Source organism: Vigna unguiculata, chromosome 4, assembly GCF_037176805.1.
Source record: "Vigna unguiculata cultivar grain cowpea cultivar isolate G323 ecotype 2 chromosome 4, ASM3717680v1, whole genome shotgun sequence".
In the NCBI taxonomy this organism is placed as follows: Eukaryota; Viridiplantae; Streptophyta; class Magnoliopsida; order Fabales; family Fabaceae; genus Vigna; species Vigna unguiculata.
The window spans coordinates 6,851,894-6,860,682 of NC_140795.1; the positions used below are offsets into that span (position 1 = coordinate 6,851,894).

Consider the following 8,789-nt stretch of genomic DNA (forward strand, 5'->3'; position numbering starts at 1 on the left):
TAATATTAGGAAGAATGTACGGAGTATTATTGAGTGGAAGGCATTAGACTATTTAATAGCCCATACACAGCTAAGAAAAACAAGAAAAAAAAAAAAAGCCTATAATTAAGGAGTAGACTTATACCCTAATAAAATGTGATTTGATTGGTCCACCCCCTGACAATTATTGGGTTACTTCAACGAGGCTTCGTGTCGACGATCTCAGAAAAAAGCTCCAACATCAACTTATCGTTGTCCTTGTAACTATTGCGGTGCTCTCCGGCATCAAACACACGGTCAATATCTTCCTCTGTTTCGTATTCGTCGGCACTCTCTTGCAGTTTCAGTACAGACTCCAGCATCAAAACGACATCGTTCATGGAAGGCCTCTGCATCCCCTCTTGTGACAAACAACACACCCCAATCTCACAGAACTTGGTTAAACAATCGGGAGCGATCTTCCCCTTTAATATGGGATCCACAATCTCCGCCACTGTCCCATTTTGGCAGCAATATCTGGCCCAATTAGCTAGTGACACCTGTTCGGTTTCTTCGCTATGGATCAGAGGAGAACGGGCACAGAGTACCTCAAATAACACCACCCCAAAAGAGTACACGTCAGATTTTTCCGTCAACCGCTGCCGAATGTAATACTCCGGATCCAAATACCCAAAGCTGCCTTTCACGGCGGTGCTCACGTGGGCCTTCGACATTTCATTCGGCCCCATTTTGGATAGCCCAAAATCTGAAACCTTCGCCACCCACTTCTCATCCAACAAGATGTTCGTTGTTTTCACGTCACGGTGGATAATCATGTGCTTGGCGCCACTGTGAAGATAGCTTAGCCCGCGCGCGGCGCCAATGCAAATCTTCAAGCGCTGCTTCCACGACAGACAGGGATTATCTGTGCCGTAGAGATGTTCGCGGAGGTTTCCACGTCCCATGAACTCGTAAACGAGGATCATCTCTTTGTTGTCGCAGCAGTATCCGATGAGAGAGACGAGATGGCGGTGTCGGAGCTGCGAGAGCATCTGGATCTCGTTCACGAACTCGCTAGCCCCCTGCTGGGAACCCTGTCTAAGGCGCTTGATAGCCACGGGGACTGAGTTGTCGTCGATGTAGCCCTTGTACACGTGTCCAAATCCTCCGTCGCCGACGATAAAGGCGTTGTCGAAGTTTTTGGTGGCGGCTTTGATCTCGACGAAGGAAAACCGACGGCATTGATCAGATGGCAGAGAAAAATTTTGGTATTTGGTTGACTTGGTCATTGGGAACAACAGTGCACTCCACTTAAAATTGGTCGACAAGAGGACAAAGGAAACGACAAGCGATATGAAAACGACACCGGATACTGTCCCCGCCGTGATACCAATTATCCGCCCTCTGTTTCTTCTATTTCCCTTTTGCTGTGGAGCCTCAATCGGGTTAGGTCCGGCGAGGTTGTTAGACCTAGGGTCGCTGATTTTAAAAATCTCGAGACCGTTCAAAAAGGCGGAGCTGTATTTCGTCTCATCACCGTAAGGATGCATTTGGAGGGAGAGATTAACCTTTTTCTGATAATCATTCTTGGAAATGAAAATGGCGTAGTCTTTATACACACCGAAACCTTTCCGTTTCTCGCTCCACATCATAACATCTGCGCGTCTCTCCGCTAACTGGCTTGCTATGTAAAGGAAGAAGACCCTGTCACCCACCTCCTTAATATCGGGCTCAAACTCGCAGAAGTGGAGTCTGAGGAGGTAAGTGAAGCCAGAATCAACGGGAAACTCCCATGTGAGGTTGCTGATTTGGTTCAGAGTGGCGTTTGTGCTCATGCTACGCGCTGTTCTGTACAGTGCCTCCGGTGCCACGTAGTCAGGACTCACTGTTATGTTCATCTTAGTATCCGCCACTGCTGATAGACCAGGATTTTGTTTAACGAAATAAGTTTCGTCGTCACCGGCCCATTTTCTGAACAAACCGGTGTCGTTTTGTGGTGATATTTCTTGTCCTCCCACTTCGATTCTGTACTCGGTCTGCATAGCAAAGCCGGTTGCAAGGACGTAGGGCGTGGTATTTCCCACGTTGGTGAAGCCCGTGTCATTTGCTGAGGTGTAATATAAATTGTTTGGCATGGAGAGTACCTCGATTCCGTTGATGAAAGCGTAGGAGTTTGACTGCGAGGGAGTGAAGATGAGGATAAGACTCTGACCCTCCTCCACGAAGACTATGTATTCTTTGAAGATGACTTCCTTGTTCTCAGCGTCGGCGTTGAGAGAGGCGTTGAAATCTTGGAGGAGGATGAATTGGTTTGAGTGAACAGAGAAGGATGCGTGAGTGCGTGGAAAGGAAGGGTAAGAAGCGGGGAAGAAGAAGAGGCGAAGGAATTTTGGGCCTCCGGTGGAGAAAGAGAATGAGTAACTGAATTGGGAATGAGAAAGGCGAGCTGTGGCGTAGGGGACCTGGTTGGTCGAAGGAGATTGCGTTGTTGTGGCTTTGGCTGAAACGGTGGCGTCTTCGTTTGTTAAGAGCACTGAACCTGTGTCCCCGGTCCATGTCCTTTGGCCATCGTAGGATGTTCCGGAGGAACCGCAACTGATGGTGAAATTGTCCACTGGGGTGTACGCTTGGAGGTGTGAGAATAAGTGGAGAAGGAAGAAGATGACTGCTTTGAACCTCATGGTTTGCGGTGAGAGTGACAGAACCCAGACTTATTATCATCCTTGATAAGTTGCAGTTGCTTGGAAGCTCGCCTGAAAGAAAGTTCACAGTCAAAGATGACTACTCTACTGCTACCTAGCACAGGTTGTAAAGAAAAATTATAATCATATATCTTTCAATTTTTTACATTTTTTAATATTTAATAAAAAAAATCTTCATTTGTCGCAATTTATGTATATTTTAAAATAAAAATATTTTTTAATGTTCATAATTGTAAAATAAAAAATATCAAATTAGTGTACCATCCATAACAAAAATATTAGATCTTACATACCGTCATAATTAAAATTAATGTTTTATTGTTTGTTATACGGTACATGTATATAAAATTATATTCTTCTACAAATTGATACAAAAAGGTCATTTGAAAAGCCAACCTCTGGTCAAAAAATTAATTTAACATAAGTCAAACAAATACTACACTTGTTATTTTATATTTTTTTATGTAATATTTATCAAAGATATATTTACGATATATATATATATATATATATATATATATATATATATATATATATATATATATATATATATATATATATATATAAAGTACTAATGAAAATTTAGTGTATACATTAAATTTATTTGTTGTATTATCTCAATAACCTGTAATAACTTATTTTATTAATTATATAATTCAACCATTACAAACTACTTGTTTCATTCTAGGATAGGAAGTCGCTTCTATATTTAAGTTTTTAAATACGTAGTAGTATATAAAAAATATTGGCTATATTGAAATTTATTATGATTTTTTTCTTTTTATGAAATTAATGTAAGATGTCTTTATAATATTTTTTGCAAGAAAAAAAAAAATCCTTATCTCAACAATACTTTGTTTGGAGGTAGTTACTCTTCAATTTTCTTGTTATGTTTATTTAACCTTTGTTGAGTGTACTGCATCTAGGCGGCCTAACACAACTATACGGTCAGACCCGCCTACATAAAGCCCCGCAAGCATTCAAGCAGTTATCAAATAAATTAAGCAGACAAGAGTAAGCGGCCTAAGCCGCCTACTTCAGAAGACAAAACATGACCTAATGACCCTTACAGACTTAAAGCAGTACTAACAAAGCCCCTAAGGCCAACAATGATCGAACTAGGGGGCCTGGGCTAGGCCCAAGCCCACTTGCAGCCCAAACAAGGGCCTAGTCCATGACGTGGCCATACATAATTAATAAACTATAAATATGTGTGGACCCTAACAATTTAAAGGTATACATTCATTAATCCCTTAATCACGAGATTTGACTTTCTGAGAATCTTTTGGCTGACTTATCGTCGGAGTCTTCTTCATAGGTAACCCCTCATGGGTCCAAGCCGTGATACCAGCAGATGACAAATGCGAGCCGAGAAGAAGCCAAATAGAGAGGTTACAGATTAAGGTAAGGTGATATTCGTGTCTAACTTCTCTTGTTCTTCGCAGGAACATTGAGTTTTTAACGAACATTAGTATTCTTACCAAAATTTAATCGAGCTTGATTTGACGTGAGTTGAGGTTAGTTTATGAGTATTTGAGTTTTTATTATCAAAAGGGTTTTTTTTTAAAAAAAAAGGTTCCTTTGATGTTAAATTTGTAAAATAGGTTCATTTGATGCAAAATTTGTAAAATAGGGTTCTTTGAATTTTTTTTTTGTAAAACATGGTCCATTTAATGATAAATTTGTAAAATAGGGTCCGTTGAAATTTTTTTTGCCAAATAGGATCAAGTTATCAGGGTGGAGGACGACATTACAAGTGAAGTCGTCCTCCACCCAACCGATTTTTATTTATTTTTTTCAAAAAAGCAAAGTCGTCCTCATACATGACGACTTCACTTTTCCTTTTTTTGTACAGTTTCATTTTTTTCAATTTTTTCTCTGTTCGTGATTCTTATTGTACACATATGAATCATAGTCATAAATCCAAGAAATGTGTCATTCTTCCCCATTTGAGAGAAGAAAAAGCAATAAAAAAATCTATGTCCTCTTTGGGGACTTGAATATCTCATTTCTTCATTTCAGTTGTTAACGTTGATACTATTGATGAATTTACAATGAAGGATCATGAGTATCATTGCTCTGTAATTATTTGCTAATGCAAATGTGTTATTTTAATGGATTATACACAAACATGATTTCATTTTATGAAATCCAACAAACAATTGAATCGGTATATGGTTGAATTCTTCCCTCCATTTTGAGAGCCTAACTCGGGAGCCAAGTGTGAAGATCCTTAGCCTTGCAATTAAGGTTGCTGATAGACCTAATGTTTACGTAAAAAAAAAAAAGAAGGAAAGGTGAACTCTTCATGTATGAGGACGACTTCACTTTCCATGTAATCAGAAATTGTTCTCACATAGGACGACTTTGCTTTTTTGAAAAGGAAAACAAAAACAATATGTTTTGGATCCCAATGCTTATTGAGCTGATTTGGACTTAACAACAACAATATGTTTTGGATCGGGTAGGTATAGTTAGTGTTGTATTTGTATTCGTGCATGTATTGTAGCCAATAAAAGAAGTGAAAAAAAATTGTATGCATGTGGACCTATGCATGTAATTCTCTCATAAGCCCAACATAGAAAGAGAATCATATATCCTCCAATATTATTTTGGCTGAGGTGAATGTCGTGATCTAGGCCACGATACAGATATGCTAAAATGGCAAAACTCCAATTATAATTTGCAACAATATTCAAGTCAGCTAGCTTCAATAAGTACATCACATACACCATACCTAATTTCATTTCAAACATACGTCGTAGGGCACTGGGAAGACCTTCAACTACTCTTATCAACGATGAATGGATCAACCCACTCCTAATAAATGAAATAAATGTTCATATTGTAGAAATGAAGGACATCACATGGGCAATTGTCCCTTCATCAGTAGTTTTTGCTATATCTAGTTTTTCAATATGTTATATTATGAAATTCCCATCTTGCTTGTAATTTTCCATTATTTAATATAATGATCTTAATATTTATACTTTTATGAAAAATATCCCAAATTTTTATTTCTAACAAACTCCGACTACAATTTATAAATTTCCATAAATTATTTGCTAAGTTTATATTTTACCTGCACCTCTCAATATATTAAAAAAAATTAACTAAAACTAAATAAAATTCAACATAACTAAAGTCGTTGCTAGTTAGGACGACTTCAGTTCAACCAATATTACAAAGAAGTTGTCATGATGTGTGACGACTTTCTCTTTTTCAAAAATTACAAAGAAACTATTCATATACCTAACCAACTTAAATTTAGAAGTCGTCCTCCTTCTTAACGACTTTATCTATATTTGTAATTTAAGGGTCAACTAACCCTTTCTTGTAATTTAAGGCTGAAAGAAACCCATATTTAAAAAAAAAAAAACCTCACTTATCATTACCAAGCTTTCACACTTATTTTCAAACTGTCAAACTAAATCTTTGTTATCGTTTCATTGCAAACTTAGAGTAGACTATAGATTATTAATTTATCAAACCAAATCCATGTGGATACGAACTTGTTGTGCTACAATCAAACTGATGCACTTGCTGGATAAGTTACACCCTCAATCGGGAGTCAACAACTCTCTCAACCATAGGAGAATTTCTGGATTTGAATACTAAATTATTTGAATGCTTTAACTCTCACCCATTTTGTTCTACTTATGGGTAACATTTAACCTAAGAAACAAGTTTTATCTCCTACAAGATATAAGACACAAAATACTATGATAAACTAATTAAAATTTACTAACAAATCACCACTTATCTTGCCGAAATAATTTATCATAAAGTTAACTATATTATATCTATATACATATAATAATATATATCTATATTCTCATAATATATTATATATTAGCTCTATACTATATAGATATTTGTACCATCCCAATCGTTCAAAGTTTAACTCGATACTCAAAGATGGAAGAGACATCCAAAGACTGACCTAAAATATATGGATGTAGAAATTGAATCTAAGTTCGTCTTGTGACTAATTAAGATTTTATTAATAAATATCATTGTATAAGAGATATTTGATATTTATTTATTGTCTTTCTATTTTGTTATTATTTTTTGTATTTAAAATATTCTCTTATTATAAAGAGGATAGACGATTTGTAGCCGTTTTGTTTAAAAATAGCAAGAGACAAAACTATTTTAACTTAAAGTAATTATTAATTTTAACTTAAAGTAATTATTAACTTTGACTTAGGAAGTTCACTTTATTTTTGTTCTTCGATTTAAGATACTAGATTTTTAGCAAAACAATATCATTAAAGTATTATTTTATAATATTTCAGAAATCTAAATTTTGAATATTTAGAAAAATAAGCACATATTTTAACAATATTTCTAATTTTAATCTATTATATATATATATATATATATAAGTAATCAAATTTCATTTCCTTATTTATATAAATAATATAATAAATTAAATAATAAAAGAATAAATATTTTCTATTATTTTTATTTAATTATTACATTCATCTTTACGGATAAAATGGTAATTACCTAAATTTGTATATTAAGACATTTTTCTAAAATTTATCTTCACACCTCATTATACACAAACTCTCACAAAGTTTTCTTCAAATATCTTTGTCCATCCTTCAAATCTCTTAATCCAAACAGGATCACAATCTCCTTTGATCCTCTCAAATTCATCATAAGCTTTATTAATTTATTCTTGTAACTTCCATAAAAAAATAAAATAAAAAATTATACTTTGACAGAGTTTTGTTTGACAAACTTTAACAAACAACCATATTTAATAAAAAATAACTCTTAAAACTTTATTACTTTATTTTTAACTTCCATACAAAAATAAAAAGAAAATACTCTATTCAGTAATTTTGTCAACTTTATCACCAAAGTGTTTGTCAAAAAATTAATTTTAAAAAATAAAATAGTATTCTATTTAATAACTTTGTCAATCTTATCAACAAAATATTTGTCAAAAAATATTTTTGTTTTAGAAGCAAGGGAGATAGACGAGAAAATTAGAGAAGTTAACTATTTTTACTTTTTGACTACTAAATTTTGACAACTTTTTCTTACCACTCTAAGTGTCATCTTCTTAGTGATTTTCCATTTTTTCTTTTTCTTATTTTTAATATTCAAAAAGCATTTAAAAGATGACATGTGTTGTAAGAGAAAATTATCAAAATTTAATAGTCAAAAATATCATTGTTCTTTTACTATCTCTCCCGGTCTTAGCATGAATAGTTTTAAATTTACACATAATTATTTTTCTAGTATTAAGAAAATTGTAGAAGTTAATTCTTACAAATATAATTATTCTTTTAAAGATGTAAACTTATGAGAGAATATCTAACCGGCTCTGCCAGATTTATATTCTCATAATCTTACATATCTTCTACTTCCAATAGAGAATATCTAACCATGATGTAAACTTATGAGAGAATATCTAACCGGCTCTGCCAGATTTATATATAATCTTACATATCTTCTTCTTCCATGATGTAAACTTATGAGAGAATATCTAACCATGATGTAAACTTATGAGAAAATATCTAACCGGCTCTGCCAGATTTATATTCTCATAATCTTACTCATAATCTTACATATCTTCTTCTTCCATGATGTAAACTTATGAGAGAATATCTAACCATGATGTAAACTTATGAGAGAATATCTAACCGGCTCTGCCAGATTTATATTCTCATAATCTTACATATCTTCTGCTTCCATGGTATCGGAGCGAGAAATCCTTGGATACCTTCTGAATATTTGTGTAATTGAAGTGGCTTGTATTCGCTAGGATACCCTTTGTAGATCGGGCAGGTTATGACCAGAAGAGCCAACAGAGCCATAAGTCCCATCTGATCTGCCTCTGAGGGTTGAGGAATACTTTGCATATTGCGACACTCTTTACATATATATTCTCTTGTTTATATGTAAAGAGTGTCCCAATATGCAAAGTATTCCTCAACCCTCAGAGGCAGATCAGATGGGACTTATGGCTCTGTTGGCTCTTCTGGCCATAACCTGCCCGATCTACAAAGGGTATCCTAGCGAATACAAGCCACTTCAATTACACAAATATTCAGAAGGTATTCAAGGATTTCTCGCTCTGATACCATGGAAGCAGAAGATATGTAAGATTAT

General features: G+C 34.7%; 1 pseudogene; it reads right to left on the minus strand.

The window, feature by feature from the left end:
• On the minus strand, positions 1-2,743 carry LOC114182121 (receptor-like protein kinase FERONIA pseudogene; annotated as a pseudogene).
• Positions 2,744-8,789: the final 6,046 nt, after the last annotated feature.